Raw genomic sequence first — 17,007 nt, forward strand, 5'->3', positions numbered from 1 at the left:
AGAGGATATTTAACTGCAAATAGATTGAAATTCAATGGTAGAAGGAACTCCCATGGACAGTAAGGAGTCAGTGTTGTTTTCCTAGTTGTGACAAATGTAAGGTAACATGTTAACAATAGGGGAAATGGGTAAGGGCGATGTGGGAATGCTCTGAATACTTTCCTGTGCAACTTTTATAGACAGTAGTCCCCATCTTACCCACAGTGGGACTTCCCCAACCATCGGCACTGCCTGTTCCTGACAGCCAACCATGGACATCGTCATGGCTCAAAGATCCATCCTCCTTCTGACATCATTGTCAGATCAGCAATAGCCTAAGGCTGTGTCACAATGCCTACCTCATTCCCCTCTCTTCCTCTCATCATACAGGCATTGTATCATCACACATCATCACAATAAGGAAGGTGAGTACAGTACAACATTTTGAGAGCAAGATCACATTCACATAACTTTGAGAACCGTTTATTGTTATAGCTGTCCTATTTCATTTTATTTGTTGTTCATCTTTGTGCCTAATTTATACATTAAGTTTTATCATAGGTATGTATGTATAGGAAAAAAATAGTATCGATGGGTTTGGGAGGTCTCTGTTCCAAGAGGGAACTATTATAAATCAAAAGCTATTCAAAATAAAAGGTTTATTTTTGAGAAACATTGATGTGTTGTTCCACTTATTTATTCATTTGTTGCTTGTATCTTGTGCCCTGACTGGGGATCAAACCCCTAACCTTGTCATATAGATGATGCTCAACTGTGTCACTCGGCCAGAGCTAAAAAGTTTACATGTTTTTAAAAACAGGTGAGAATCGAAATGTGTATAATTGGCTGTTCTCTTTGGGTTTAAATTAAGGAGATATCTTCTTTTTTCTCTCCATTTCCCCCAATGTTGTAGATCATGTATTAAATGGAATTTCATACAAATGTATTCACCATCTCACATTTAAGAATCATCATAAATGTGTGAAGGGTAAGGGATTTCCACATGCTCACGTACCAATGCCATCGCTTTTCCGCTTACAGTGGGAACTCTAACTTATAACTAAGGGGAGGGGAACAGACACATCACACTGAGGTCATGGAGCATTTGGTAACAGAAGAAAGGTTCCCCAAATCGAAAAGGACTCAAAAGTCGGTCAATAAGAAAGAAAATCAAATTAAAAGCATGGATTAAGAGAGCTTTATAACCAATTGAAGGCTTAAATCATTTAAATAATATTAATTTTCCCCCAAAGTGTGAATATGAGAGACTCCATCGGCCAGAATCTCCTTTTATAAAACCCAGGCAGAGAATTCGGGTATTTTTTTCACACAGACCATCCTGTGCAGATGCTCAAATCATTGCAGCTCCCAGTATTTAAGTCCCTCCGGGACCCATTTGGGTCTTCAGTCAGGAAAAATAGGAGTAAGCCTTTATATAGGGGTTAATTACCTTTATTGCATGATAATTTCCAATGGCATTTATCAGACATAGGAACTCGGCCACAGTCCTCTAGGGATCACGGTGGAGACTTTGCTGCTTTGGGTATAAGAAAGCCTTCTGGCCCTGGCCAGTTTGGCTCAGTGGATAGAGCATCAGCCTGTGGACCAAAAGGTCCCGGGTTCGATTCCACTCAAGGGCACGTACTTTGGTTGCAGGCTCCTCCCCAGCCCAAGCCCTGGCATGGCTCATTCAGGAGGCAACCAATGTGTTTCTCTCACATCGATGTTTCTGTCTTTCCCTCTCTCTTCCACCCTCCCTAAAAATCAATGGAGAAATATCCTCAGGTGAGAATTAACAACAACAACAAAAGTAAAAAATAAGTAAAACATTTAAAATTATTAAAAGAAAAAAAAAGATAGAAAGAAAGAAAGAAAGCCTTCTGCTTGGCCAGTGCTCACCGTCGGGGCTAAATTTTTAAATCTGGTCACTGAACGAGCAGCCTTCCCCGCTGCCTTCAGAATGAGAAACCTGGGTCGTGCCTTTCCGTGTGGGGCTGAGCACGGGAAAAGGCAGCGAAGGTCAGAATATTCTTTTCATTGTTACTTGATTGCACCACAGAAGGAAGACCTCAATTAATTCATACTATGTGCAGTCAGACGCATGAAGCAGAGAATTTTGATTGACCTTTATTGTCACTGAAGCGTTTTACAAAGTGACAAATCTTTTAGAGTCACAGAACAATGGACGAGGAGCCTTCCTCCATTGAATTTCATGCCTGTACATCTGCTAAGGTGGTAGCTGCAAATTTGAAACTGAGCTTGCGCCAGTGGTTCCCAAACTGTGCACTAAGGAAACCTCGAGGAACCATAAACCCCCAGTATGCTATGGGACACTTTGTTCCCAGGAACCAAGAGTTCACAATGTCAACGTTAGATTGCAGATATGTGCCTTTTCAGCTGACATCTTATCTTTGCGGAGCTGGGGTTTTTTCAGCTACTGCAATAAAAAGCAAGAACCAGCCTGGGTTCTAGACGCATCAGGATGATGACTTTGTAAGTTATATAAATGCCTCATCATGATGTGGTACACCTGACACTACATGATACTGTATATCAACTGTAATTGAAAAAAATTAAAAATTAAAAAAGCAAGAACCAGGCGAAAATCCATGTGGAACAGGAAAGGAGGGTGTTGTGTCCAATGATTCTGAGGACTGAGAAATTGTGCAGTGACCACTAGGTGTGCTGGCCCATTAGCAAGGAAGAATGGTTATTGAAGGGTGACATGAAATATTGTTTTTTTATTTCGATTTATGTGTGTTAGTTTTTCACATGGCTACCCAGTTGTGAGGCTACAAAGACTTACTAAGTTGTGTAGATGCTACCACTGAAGAAGCAGGATGGCCAGGCATTTACTTTGACCAAGGGGCTCCGTGAACACTTCCCACAGCACAGAAAGGAGGCCCTGCACTGAGAAAGCTCGGGGACCTCTGGGGCAGCGGCCACCACTGGTGGTCCGAGAGGTCGGGACGGTTGGTGACCGCTGCTCTGGAGCAGCCCAGGATTGTCCTCAAATGAATAAAGTGGGTGAAAACAAACCCAGGGAGGGCAACATGACTTGTTCATATTTTTTTTAATTCTACCTATTATTTTTCCCAAGTTGAATGGTCCATTAAGCTTTAGTTCTCCATCTCCCAAACCCAAACCTACACTTTAAAATGTTAGTAAAGAAAAACATCTCTTTATTTATTTATTTATTTTTTAATCTTCACCTGAAGATATTTTTCCATTGATTTTTAGAGAGAGTCAGAGAGAGAGGGAAAGACAGAGAAATATTGATGTGAGAGAAACACATCAATTGGTTGCCTCCTGCACGAGCCCTGACCAGGTTGTGGACCAGGGAGGAGCCTGCAACCAAAGGACATGCCCTTGACCAGAATCAAACCCAGCACCCTTTGGTCTGCAGGCTGACACTCTATCCACTGAGCCAAACCGGCTAGGGCAAAGAAAAACATCTCTTTACAATAGATACTATTCCTCCAATGAATAAAGCATAATACTTTGAATCAGATTCAAGATTTCTGTTCCCCAGTCATCTATTAACTAACTGGCAGCCTTAAGCAGTTAACTGAAAATCCCATTTGCTGCAGACCCAAGGCATCTTTTTTTAAAAAAAATAAAATTAGAGCTCTCTGAGAAGTCAGAGGCAACAAAATATGAACACTTACAAGCAAGGTTATAAATGAAAAGCAAACAAAAACCCCCACAATGAATGACAACTCAATTAATGAAACCTCTGGAAAAAATCTTCGATGTGTCAATGCTGTCTCTGATTAAACTTCAAGGACCAGAAAACACCTCATGAATCACGTCTGACAGTGGCGGTCTGTATTTCATTACAGTTCAAGGACACACAGCAAGGGAATCAACCAAGCTCCTTGTCACCTGCCCTCCAAGTGCTCCTGCACAGCCAGATAAACGTGTGGGTTGGTGATATCCATCCCCCAGCCTCCTCCTCCCACATCCCTCTGCCCCACCCTGCCGGCAACTCAATGTTTGAGCCTCAGAATTTTGCTACTTTCTAGACTCCAACTTCTATTAGAATATGAGGGGCTTGAGCCATCAGCATTTGGGCGCCCTGACTGATGGCTTCTTTCCAATGCTCTGGCTGCGCTGTGCTTCCGTTTCCTCACTGGAAAATAGGGAAAAGAACAATTTCTACCTCATAATGTTGCTGTAAAATTAAACTCACAAATACACACAGAATCCACAATAGCACTTGTGGCCCTTAGTCACTGTTGGCTATTATTATTAGGATAAGTATCCATTATGCAATTGCTGAATCAAACGAGGATGGTATTTTTTAGGCTTTTGAAATGTATATTCCAATTTTCCTACTAGAGAAATTTTTAAATCAACTTACCTTTATATTTTTTGAGAGGCCTGTTTACCTGAGTTCATAACATCAACACTGGATATTCTAATTTTTGAAAAATTGCCAATTTGATTATTTTTTTATTATTTTAAATATATTTTTATTGATTTCAGAGAGGAAGGGAGAGGGAGAGAGAAATGGAAACATCAATGACGAGAGAATCACTGATCAGCTGCCTCCTGCATGCCCCACACTAGGGATCGAGCCCCAACCCAGGCATGTGCCCTTGACTGAGAATCTAACTGTGACCTCCTGGTTAATAGGTTGACGCTCAACCCCTGAGCCACACCACACCGGCCAGACAACCAATTTTATTTTTAGACTACCATCTTCTACTGTAGCCAGTCCACTCCGAGATGTAACTGGGTTTTCTACCATGTTGTGGCACGATTTAAGTGCAGTGGGGCCTTGACTTACGAGTGTCCCGACTAACGAGTTTTTTGAGATACAAGCCGTCTTTCGGCCGATTTTTTGCTTTGAGTTGTGAGCTAAAATTCGGGTTACGAGCCAGCTTCAGATACCCCACCGCTAGTTGGTGCAGCGAACGTCACAGTGAACGCCACAACATCAGCCCAGCATCACGAGTCTCACTTGTTCACTTATTGATTTGACATACGAGTAATTTGGGTTACGAGCTCTGTCACGGAACGAATTAAACTCGTAAGTCAAGGCCCCATTGTACTACGCTGAAGCATTTTGTACCATAACTCCAAACCCCATTTCCGAACTGACAGTTCCAGTCTATGCTTGGAGCAGCTCCTTTTTGTGGCTGCAGGGTCGTCTTGGTGTGGTGAACCCCGGGGATGCATCATAATAGCCTTTCTCTTTTCCCTCAGGCATAACCCCAGTTTCCACCCAGATACCAGTATTTCACCACGCCCACCTCACTGCCCCCTTAGCCCTTGGGCCCACCCCAGGTGGCTCATATGCTGTGGGAGCAGAGCAGAACTCCAAAACCCACCCCCTTAACCACTCCTCGTCACCCTCCTTGCCCCTCCCCAGCTCTCCATCCTAGTGCTTATTATTGGCCTTTCCTCACCTGTGGGAGACAGTCAGTAACCTAAGTGCCCACTCTGTCTGCCTTGTTCTCATTCAGATTTACATGCTGTTGTTTCTGGACCCTCGTGACAACAGGGAAGAGTTTAGCAATCTATTCAGACCGGTCCCCAGGGCTTGTTCACCTGGCCCTGTGATTTATACCAGCTTGTTTGTAGTCTGGAGGACTGTGGGGATGCCACTTAGTGGTTTGAAAATGCCAATGGGCCACTCTGAGAGGACCTTCAGGAGATCAGAATACCCCCAACATTTACTAAAACCATAGGAGAGAGACTTTGAATCCATTCCCACTGCCTTCTCTCAAAAGTCAATTGGTCAAAGATACAGGACTGCAGGCCTCTAACTATGGACATAGATTAGAATGTTTGGAAGGACTACTCTGGTCTCACTCTGGGCACCCAAACAGTGTCTGCCTCAGTCATTAGCTTCACAAGTTAATATAAATCTCATACCAGTAATTAGAGATGTTATCTAAAAACTCAATGTGAGTTTTCCTCTCTGAAGCACATATGCTACATCAACACCATTGTGTGAAGGCCAAGTAAACACAGTGCAACTCATGGCTGGACAACCTAGCAATCTGAAGGAAACAAGCCAGGCAATCGGTTCTCCAAACCCCCCATAGGCAGGGATGTTTGCAGATATTGTAAAGAAAGGGGACATTGGACTCCGGATTGCCTGGCCTTAAAATGCAGAAGGGAACAGGGTCTACAAATCCATCTCCCCATGCACCCTCCCCTGTGTGTCCACAACTGACTCAGAGCACAGGGGGAAGTAATCAGCCCCATCAGTGGCCACCCACCACCTTCCTAGTGGATTCAGGGGTAACATATCCACCATGAGCACCTCGTATTTTCCTACCACCTTGGAGTAGGCAGAGCACGCGTGGAAGTCTCCCACAAGGCTGCCTTTCTCTAAACCTCTCTCCTTCTCACAAGGATTTCTCACCACCCAGCACAGCTTTCTGCTTAGCTCCACTACTGGCAATAAAGCCTTAGGAAGAGAGTTATTTCTGACCAGAATATCAATATATTCTCCAAAGGGCCCCACCATTGGGGCCCTAACTCTATTCCTCACACCTTTGTCCTGTATTGGCTGTCATTAATTATCCACCTTTTCTGGCTCCTATTCAAAGCCCCTGGACTCCTTTAAACCCTGGAGTGCAAACTACTAGTATGTTAACTAAGATTCCTGACTCCCTTTGGTTGCTTGTTCCCCTGAGCTAAGCCGACTCTGAGGGGCTGACCTGCTCAGAGTAGAAACGGAGCCTTCTATGCCACTGCCAAGATTTTTGCAATGTTCTCTAAAGCTAGAAACTCCTCAAGGTCTACATCCTATAATCCAAGGATTCCTCAACAAGGTGTGGGTGAGAGAATACACTCAGGTATGGGAGAGAGAGCCAACTCAGGTGAGGGCCAGAGAGCCAGCGGAAGTGTGCAGAGGAGAGCTGACATCGATGTGTATGAGAGAATCATCTAGGACGTGGATGAAAGAGCCCATTCAGGAGTGGGCATAGAGCCGAGAGAGCCAAGTCAGTGTGGACGAGAGAGCCGAGTCAGGTGTAGATAAGAGCCAACTCAGATGTGGGTGAGAGAGCCCTCCCTCCTTTCAGGATGTCCTTGAGGAGGCAATTTCAGAGTGTCCAGGGAAGGCTCATATTGAGATTATGCAAAAAAAAAAAAAAGGGGGGGGGGGGCGGGTGTGTGTGGGTGGGGGGACTAATTTTTAGTATCTTTTTTTCTCCAGCAATGGGAGCCCAGCTAGCTGGTGGTAAGATGAGCCTGGTTCCCTGCCACTTCCTGGCATGGCTGCGGTGTTGTGGGCGTTGTGGCCGGAATAAGCTTGCTGTTCCAGCACAGGGCTTTCTCCCTGAGGTCTTGGCTCGCATGCAGGGATATGCGAGCAGCCAAGAGGCCATCTGTGTACCTCCCCGTTTCCTGAAGAGAGGGTTATTGACACTTAAGCCTCAAACAGGACTGGGCCGCTATGCTAAGTCCAGCATTCATAAACTTGGCCTGCAGAGCTGACCTTTGGAAAGTCTCAAGATGTAACTACCTATGAAATGCCTGCCTCTGGCTTCCAGGGGTGCGTGACCAGTCAATCCCCCTTCGTCGTGCGCACTGTATCTGCTGGCACCAGGGGCCAGGCAGAGCGACTGCTTTTCCATCTGTGGGTTTGGACAGCTGCGAACCTGCAACTGGATGGTCTTAGAGGAAAAGGCTTTGTTTCAAAATTCAAAGCGACTGTGTTCCAATCCTGTCAAAGTCAAATGTTTCATTAAAATTTCTATTAACCTTTTCCCATAAGAGTAACTCTAAATGGAATCGTAGCCCATTTTGAAAGGTTGAAACAATCAATATTCCATCCCAGGACGTGCACATGTTGGCGGCCTCCCCGGCTGGGGAGCCTAAGCAAGCACGACCTTCAGAAAGAGCCAAGACGGGACTGTGGAAGGAGTAGCAAGAGTTCTGGCCCCTCCAACTCAAAAAGATCTGATCTCTACCACGTATCAGAAAAACCTTCTCACTTACAAAACTTACTAAAGAAACTTGTTCAAATCATTTCACCTCTCTGTCCCTGAAGGTTCGTACAAACCCACCTTGTAACTGATGGACTTACAAAAGGTTCAGAAAATAACTTGAAAAATAGAACACTTACTGTTTCTCTCACTATAAAAGCAACATGCATTTATTTGATAGGCAACTAAGAGTAGAAAATAACAAAGCAGATTTTTACTTTCTATATGGTATACCTTATTGTATTTTTACATTTTTAAGAGGAAAGAACCAGCAAATATACTTTTTAAAAGTACTTCTGGCATCCATCCACAATAGAAACACCAACACACAGATGAAAATGAAGACTAATAACAATTCCAATTGCCAGCACAATGGCATAGAACTTAATATGGAACTCCCTCTGAGAGCAACCCAACACATTGTACTGGCGAAAACTGTAACAGCAGCTTGAAATAAAATTTACTTTTGGATAAAAGTGTGGCTATCTATATTTGCATTATTTCAGAGACAAAACACCCTAAAAGCAAAAGTAACCCAAATTGATTGGTAGAGCTGATCTTAAAGGCTGTGTATTCAAAACCACATCTGCTCACTGAAATAACCCTCAACTAGATTTACTCTATTGAGGTTTTCTTTGTGGACTAATTAGTAATACAATCAAATTTTGTGAGTCATCAATAGACACTAGAAGAGAAGGTATATTTTGTTTCAAGGTATAAAGTTTGACATATAAAGACTAGAGTTACTTCATTAATTATGCTAATCAGGATCGCCACTGATTAGCATAATTTACTTTTCTGTCCATTTAAGACTCCTGTTGTATTTCAATTTCTCCTGTATCTCTTAAATTTACCATAAAAATTTGATGTTTTTAAAAATTTTAAGTTTTTATCTATAATTTTTATTTAACTTATTTTTAACTATTTATTTTTTACCTAACTATTTTATTTTTCAATTGTTTATTCTTTTTGAAAATTTTTATCTTTATTATTGAAAGTATTACAGATGTCCCCTTTGGTTTTTTTCCTCAATTTTATTTTTCAGAATTTTTATTTATTATTATATTTTTAATAATTTTTGCTGTTGAAAGTATTACAGATGTCTCCTTTGTTTTTTTTCCCCTCAATTTTTTATTCTTTAACTATTTTAATAGTTTGTGATAAATTCCTAGAGGTAGAATTATTGGGTCATATTTTATTATTTAACTTTTTATCCATTTTAACTTTTTATTTTGATTGATTATAAAATAATAGTAAAGTTGTAAGAAAAAAACAAAAAAATCCCCATAACCCTGCATCTCAATTTCCCGATTATCAATATTTTACCATATTTGCCTTTCTATTTATCTTGTATTGTTATTATTTTCTGAACCACTTGCAGATATGATGTCCTGTTACTCCTAAATTCTTCTTTTAAAATGTATTTTTTATTGATTTCAGAAAGGAAGAAAGAGGAAGAGACAGATAGAAACATCAATGATGAGAGAGAATCATTGATTGGCTGCCTCCTGCACACCCCACACTGGGAATTGAGCCTGAAACCTGGGCATGTGCCCTGAGCGGTAATCAACCGTGACCTCCTGGTTTATAGGTTGATGCTCAACCATGGAGCCATGCCAGCCTAAATTCTTAAGATGTATTTCCTAAAAATAAGGTCATTCTTCTACATAACCACAGTACAACCAGCTAAATCTGGAAATTAGTATTGAAGCAATAGTACCATCCAATTCCCAGACTCCATTAAAATTGCCTGGTTATTTCAACAATGTCCTTGGTAGAGGCAGGATCCACCTGGACCACACATTGCATTTATTTGTTACTAGAGGCCTGGTGCACAAATTCATCCATGGGTAGGGTCCCCTGGGTGGCCTGTGGAGATTGGGCCCCAGCTTGAGCTCCACAGCCCTGCCTGGCACCCCGCCTTGGCCTGGTGCTGCCCCCTCACCTGCTCTACCATCCCACCTGTGGGGCGATCAGTCGGGGCCACTGCTTGCTGTCTGTGGAGCGATTGGGCCCCGGCTCATACCTGGCGCCACCCGTTCAACTGCTCCACCATCCTGCCACGGTTCCACTCTTGTTGGAGCCCATTGGGGCTGGCAGTGCCTCTGCTGCCTCCCGCTGCCAGCACCGCATCACTGACACCTGACATGTTCCACGCCGCCCCCTGGTGGTCAGTGCACATCATAGCAAGCGGTCAAACTCCTGGTCTCCCAAACTCCTGGTCAATCAACTGCCTGAGGGGACAATTTGCATATTAGACTTTTATTATCTAGGACTAGAGGCCTGTTGCACGAAGAGATTCGTGCAATAGGCCTTCCTTCCTCTGGCTGCCGGCACCACTTTTTCTCTGGCACCCAGGACCCAGGCCTTCGCTCAAGCCGCAGCGGAGAAGCCAAGCCCCTTCAGTCTTCAGTCTTCGCTCTGTGCCTGCATATGCAAATTAACTGCCATGTTTGTTGGGTTAATTTGCATACCCATCCTGATTGGCTGGTGGGCATAGCGGAGTGACACCAATTTGCATGTTTCTCTTTTATTAGTGCAGATGTCTTTTCAGTCTCCTTCAGTCCAGACCAGCTCCTCAGTCTTTACTAATACTTGTCTTTTTTGACCTTGGTAATCTTAGCGAATACAGCCCAGTTCCTTGTAGAATGCTCCTAAGTTTGGGTTTCTGATGTTTTTCTCATTATATTTAGCTTCTGCATTTTTGAAAAGAATACCAAAAGGGTGGCCTTGTGTTCTCAGAGCATCATGTCAGGAGGTACACAAGGCCAATTTGTCTCATTGCTAGTGGAGTTAACTTTTATCACTTTGTTAAGATGGCGTCTGCCAGGTTTTTCCACTGTAAATGTTGTAGGTTTGATTCTCAGCCAAGGCACATACCTAGGTTGTGGGTTCGATCCCTAGTCGGGATACATACAGGAGGTAACGATCAATGTTTCTCTCACATCAATGTTTCTCTTTGTCCCTCCCTCTCTCTCTAAAATCAATAAAAACATTTTTTTTTCAATAAAAACATATTTTAAAAAATAATAACAATTACACATTGATATCGAGACTTGCAGTCTTTCCTCTGCACACACATATTACAATGGCGACACACACATGCAACCATCACAGATTCATTTTAGCACATCTGGAAAAATACACAATGTTTTACATGTGCTTTTCTTTTTTCATTTAGCAATATATCTTAGAGGTCTTGCCTTGTCAGTAAATAAATACCTTCCATATTCTTTTTGTTATTGTGACTGTGTATTATTTCAATGTATGAATACTTATGCTTGCTGCATTAAATCTTTTGTTGTTGCAAATATGCTATTGGCATAGCCATTCAAAATCCGTTCAATTTGCCATTTCAAATGCAATTCAAATTCAAATAGCCATTGCAAAGTTATTGCAATGTGTGCATCTATAGGATAAATTCTTGGAGGTAGACTTGCTGGGTCATATTTCATTTGAAAATTTGCGGTGGCTATTTTTTATAGCTACTTGGTCCCATTTTAGCTTGAAAACGATCTTCTCGAATTTCCCTGAGGATAATAATAATCTCTGCCATATGCATTCTTTTCTCAGGGGTCATGAACTCTAATAATTCATCTTGCACATCTAGTCATTTTTCATTGTAGGGTGACCTTTACATATGAAAGTTCAAATTTTTATTTTCATGTTTCTTTGGTCATTTAAACTGGTCTTCAGGGACAGACATACAAACTGAAAATTTCATCTTGAAATAAAAATGTTTACATACTGTTTTGTCATTAAAAAAATTCTAGAGTAGGTATACATCTTCATTTCATTGTTCTCCAAAGAGAGATTCTCAGTGGCTTTACAGTATTCCCATTATCCAGGTAAGCATTAATTGGAATAATAGAATATTCAGCAGTTTTCCAGGTGTGTCTTTTCAGGGTTGAGGTCTCCACTGATTGATTGGCTGGCACCAGGGCAAGAGGTCATTATTCAATGCAGCTGGTCCTGATGTCAGCCGTGGCTGGTTTAATGCTTATCTGGGCCTGGAGCTGAAATACAACTGAGGTAGTGATGTTATCTCTAGGGAGGAAAGGTCAGGGGTCCAAACCAAATGACTATTGATACGCTAGGGGAGGAAAAGTCACCCTACAAGTGATTGTCCCTTGCTGGCCACCCTGGTGACCTTCTGTACCTGGCCCATCCTCCTTGCTCTGCTCCTGTCTGTCTACCTGCCTAACCACACCAGAACAGGGAATTACAGGGTCATGGTTACCATGGTTGCATCCACTCAAATCTGCCCTCCCTGAGGGGCACCAATGCATTCTACCACCCCTCATTTTCCTCCCAACAAGCCCCTCCTTCAGAAAAACTTACCATTCTCAATCTTTTCCTTATGGTCTTACTTTCAGACCTTTTACCCAAAGAGCTTGTTTAAATGCAATGAATTTCTAGATCAGGGAAGAGGTATTTTTGCATATGGAGGGAGGATATGACCTTTCATTGGCTTTCAAATGTCACTGCATCAGCTTCTTCAGCCCTTGGGTTTCAAGCAGCTCAGGGCCTACTGGATCCATAGTTAGCTAAACTCTATTTAGCTAGAATCCTATTCAGGAGTTAGTTAGCTAAATCCTAGTTAGCAAAATCTTTTGCTAGAATTCCATTTTAACAAGCTCAGGGAAACCCCCGTTACTTCCCAGAAGGCACCCTCCTCTGATGGGAATGGTAAGTGAATGAGAAAGTGGTAAGAGAGAGCAATTTGCCATTGTCTTTCAAACCTTGAAGATGTGCTTATTGATTGTCCCATAACCTCACTTTCAAAAAGTCTTCTGAAGGAAATAATCAGAGGTATTTGGAAAGATTTTTATATAAAGATATGCATTTCAGTTTAAGTTATAATTTATGTTACTATTTATTTTTATTTTTTTTAAATATATATTTTATTGAATTTTTTACAGAGAGGAAGGGAAAGGATAGAGAGTTAGAAGCATTGATGAGAGAGAAACATCGATCAGCTGCCAATCAATCAGCTGTGTGGGCCAATCAATCAGTGGAATCCTCAACCCTGAAAGGACACACCTGGAAAACTGCTGAATATTCTATTAAGATCAGCTCCTGGGACCACCCCAAAAATCGCTGCCCTTAAAACCCTTAGGACGGAGGACCCAGCTAGCACTCCCTCCTGGGAGCACACCCACACCTTTTCCTTTCCCTCTCCCCCTCCCTCCCCCAGGCATGGTACCACTAGCTTCCTCACTCCTAAGCTCCAAGGGCCCTTCCTTTACCTCTCTCTATATCTATAACTTGTTTCCTAAGCCCATTTCTTCTAGAAATTACTTCTACCTCTGTGATTTACCAAATAAACATTCTCTTACAGTTTGGGTCTTGGCTCTGAATTCTTTCCTAGCCAGAGCCCAAGTACCAAGATTGCTGAACCCAGGTTTGGTCTGACCCCACTGATCAGACACCTGGTTCCGTTCCCTACACCTACAACACTGGGAGCCTGGAAGATGTAGGCGAGAGTAAGGAAGTGGGAGCCCTTCAGAAAGCTGCCCAAGACCAGAGGCCACCCAACCAGCCCAGCATTAGAATTTGACAAAGTGGCTGGAGGAGTCTACTTCGATGTGTAACAACTTGAGATGATAAGCTTTATAACTTACAAAGTGCCTTTGTTCACATTTTTTCCCCCATTTGGTTTTCACAATAACCCCATTAGATTAAGCATGGCAGGAGTTAGTATTCATTTTTCCCACATTTACTAGTAGATTAAAACACCAAGTCTTTGGTAAGGAAATCAGCTGGGAAGTGAGGGAGATGCAGCTCCGTTGGTGATTTTGGACACCACGTTGCAATTCTGTGCAGAAAGGACACTGCAGGAAAAACCACCACCTAAGCAGACCTGATGGGAGCGGCTCTGATGGAGGACTCACAGCCTGACTGGTCACAGTGTCTGCTGAGCCAGCTTTCCCGAGAGCTGAACCCTGTGAGATGCCCTTTTGGTTGGGTCCTGATAAACATCTACTGGTTGACTGAAAACTGCACCGACTTCACTAAAGAAGGACCTAGCAAAATGGTAAGAGGAGAACAGAGATTCCCAGAGGCATGTTGGTACATAGATGTCTGTAAAGGGTGGGGATGGAGATGAGAGGAAGGGGCAGGGGAGCTAGGACCCCTAGGGGTCATGTATGCCTTAGAGGTTGCCAGGTCCATGTGTAGTGCCTTGGGTGGCTGCACTTCTTCTCAAATAAAACTTGGCAACATTCAAACTATGTTGGGCCCTAGCCGTTTGGCTCAGTGGATAGAGCATCGGCCTGTGGACTGAAGGGTCCCTGGTTCGATTCTGGTCAAGGGCATGTACTTCGGTTACAGGCTCCCAGCCCTGGTTGGGGGCAGTGCGGAGGCAGCCAATCGATGTGTCTCTCTCACATCTGTGTTTGTTTCTCCCTCTCCTTTCCACTCTCTCTAAAAATCAATGGGAAAAAAATATCCTTGAGTGAGGATTAAAACAAACAAACAAACAATGTTGGGAGGATCAAAAAAAACATGTTTAGGAATGACTTGTGTTAGAAAGGTACCTGGACTAAGGAGCTAAATTTTCTTAATTTAACACAAATTACAAACCATAACTTATCAAAGGGCAAAAATTCCAAGATGTCTTTTTCCAAGAAACAGCAAGGTGAAGACTTTAAGCAGGCAGCTCAGTTTTAAGAACATTTAAAAAATTATGCCCTGACCAGGTAGCTCCGTTGACCATCGTCCTGATACGCCAAAGTTATGGGTTCAATCTCTGGTCAGGGCACATACAAATATCAACCAACTGTGGACGAAAGGGGCCTCGTGCTAACCTGACAAGCTCAGGGGAGGCCTGCATGGTGGTCTTGCAGACTCAGAAACCTGAAGTAACCACAAAGGACGGTCTGAAATTAAACTTTAACCAGAAGCAGTTATGGTGGGTAGTCACCTCCTAGTATCTTCCCTGACAAGGCCAACCTTTACCTTAACTGAGCCTGTCTGTCTTTTTGCAACTATGATAACATACCCTTTGAAATGTCTAGGTAACTTGTAACTTCCCTTTTTCCGGACCCCATGGGGCACAATCTAATGTGCTGGGCACCAGAACAGATACCACAAATTCCTTCATTGTCATGTTAACTGTTCCTGCACCCACCTAAGTATGTGTCCATCATTTTATGTTTTATCCAGTCCCAGGGGTTTCCCTACTTTGCTTTCTCCCCTCTCTCTAGTCCAGTGGTTCCCAACCTTCTGGCCCTTTAAATAGTTTCTCATGTTGTGACCCCAACCATAAAATTATTTTCGTTGCTACTTCATACTGTAATTTTGCTACTGTTTTGAATCATAATGTAAATATCTGATATGCAGGATGGTCTTAGGCGACCCCTGTGAAAGGGTTGTTCGATGCCAAAGGGGTCGTGACCCACAGGTTGAGAACCGCTGCTCTAGTCTATCACCAATGGATTTCACGTAACCCACCTACGTCCCTTTCCTTTGATTGCAATGTATAAATATAAATGTAACCCGCTAAGCTCCGGAACATTATCTCAATTCGTTGAGGTTCTGCTTCCAGGAATATGTCGACAGTTTTGCTCAAATAAACTCACAAAAATTCTTTACAGGTTTCAATGGTTTTTTACAATAATACAATGAATGTAAAATAAGTGGGAAACAAATTGATCTCTCTCTCTCTTTTCCCCTCCCTCTCAAATCAATAAAGAAAAATTTTTCTTAAATTGAGTTTCATTAATCCTTTTCAGAACTTCAAAAGACACTTGATCACACCCACAATCACACTACTCTTCAAATAAAGGGAGAAACTTAGATCACACTAGCATATATACTAGAAGGGGCCATGAAATTAATTTTGAATTATGAAGTAAGTATACATAATAAAGAAATCAAACTTAGGCAGCGCCCTCGGCAGTCCCGCATCGGTCTCTTGCTTTAACAGTGTTTGGTCAGAACAGACCCAGGGCCGCCCCTTCTTCCAGCCTCTGGCCACTCTCCTGCGTCTCATCCAGTCACCACCCTCAGAACCACCTCCAGGACCAGCCAGCACACCGGTTTTGGGTTTTTTTCTACCTTAACTCCTTATGCTGAACAGCCATGAGCTTCCAAATTCGCCAGAATTATTCCACCGAGGTGGAGGCTGCGGTCGACCGCCTGGCCAACCTGCACCTGCGGGCCTCCACACCTACCTCTCTCTGGGCTTCTATTTTGACCCTGACGATGTGGCTCTCGAGGGCGGGGGCCACTTCTTCTGCGAGTTGTCAGAGAAGACGCACGAGGGCGCTGAGCATCTCTTAAAGTTGCAAAACAAGCGTGGCGGCCACATTCTCTTCCAGGACGTGCTGAAACCTTCCCAAGATGAGTGGGCCAAAACTCAGGACGCCATGGAGGCCGCCCTGGCCTTGGAGAGGAACCGGAACCAGGCCCTGGTGGAGCTGCAGGCCCTGGGTTCCATCTGTGCAGACCCTTGGCTCTGTGACTTCCTGGAGAGCCACTTCCTGGATGCGGAGGTGAAACCGATCAAGAAGATGGGCGACACCTGACTCACCTCCGCAGGCTGCCGCCCCCGGGGTGGGCGGGTGTCTCTTCGAAAGGCTCACCCTTGAGCACGACCAGGAGCCTTAGGAGCCCAGAGGCCTTTCACAGGCCCCTCTGCGTCGCCCTGGTGTCTCTGGCTTTTACCTGAGCCTCTCCCCGAAGCTACTAGCCATGCCTTGGACCAAATGAAACAATAAAGCTTTTTGCAGAAAAAGAAAAAAGAAAGAAAGAAAGAAATCAAACTTAAAAATTTATCCTAAAAATGCTGTAGTACATTTTTCACTGAATTGGCAAAGAATAGAACTGGGTTTTAAAATCCTTTAAATTTTATTTTTAGTAGAAGTGGCGTTTTATTTTATTTATTTTATTTTTTCCCCTTCTCCAGATATCTTAATTTTTTTTAAAAAAATCTCTGGATATAAGAAACAATAGTGTAGGCATTTCTGAGGTTCTCAAATGAGCACGTGGTTAGGTGAAACAGAAAGGCCTCGCCCCTAAGGTCTGGTAGTCAGGAAAGACTGTCCACCTCAGTCTGTGCTTCTATTATATGATT

The 17,007-nt window shown here is 43.1% G+C and overlaps 1 pseudogene across 1 annotated transcript; it reads left to right on the forward strand.

Annotated features, from left to right (window-relative positions):
• The first annotated feature begins 16,013 nt into the window (after positions 1 to 16,013).
• Positions 16,014 to 16,541, forward strand: LOC308513682 (ferritin light chain-like; annotated as a pseudogene). Its single transcript has one exon. The product of its transcript is annotated as a ferritin light chain-like (transcript).
• Positions 16,542 to 17,007: the final 466 nt, after the last annotated feature.

Source organism: Myotis nattereri, assembly GCF_964212035.1.
Source record: "Myotis nattereri genome assembly, chromosome: 2".
NCBI lineage: Eukaryota > Metazoa > Chordata > Mammalia > Chiroptera > Vespertilionidae > Myotis > Myotis nattereri.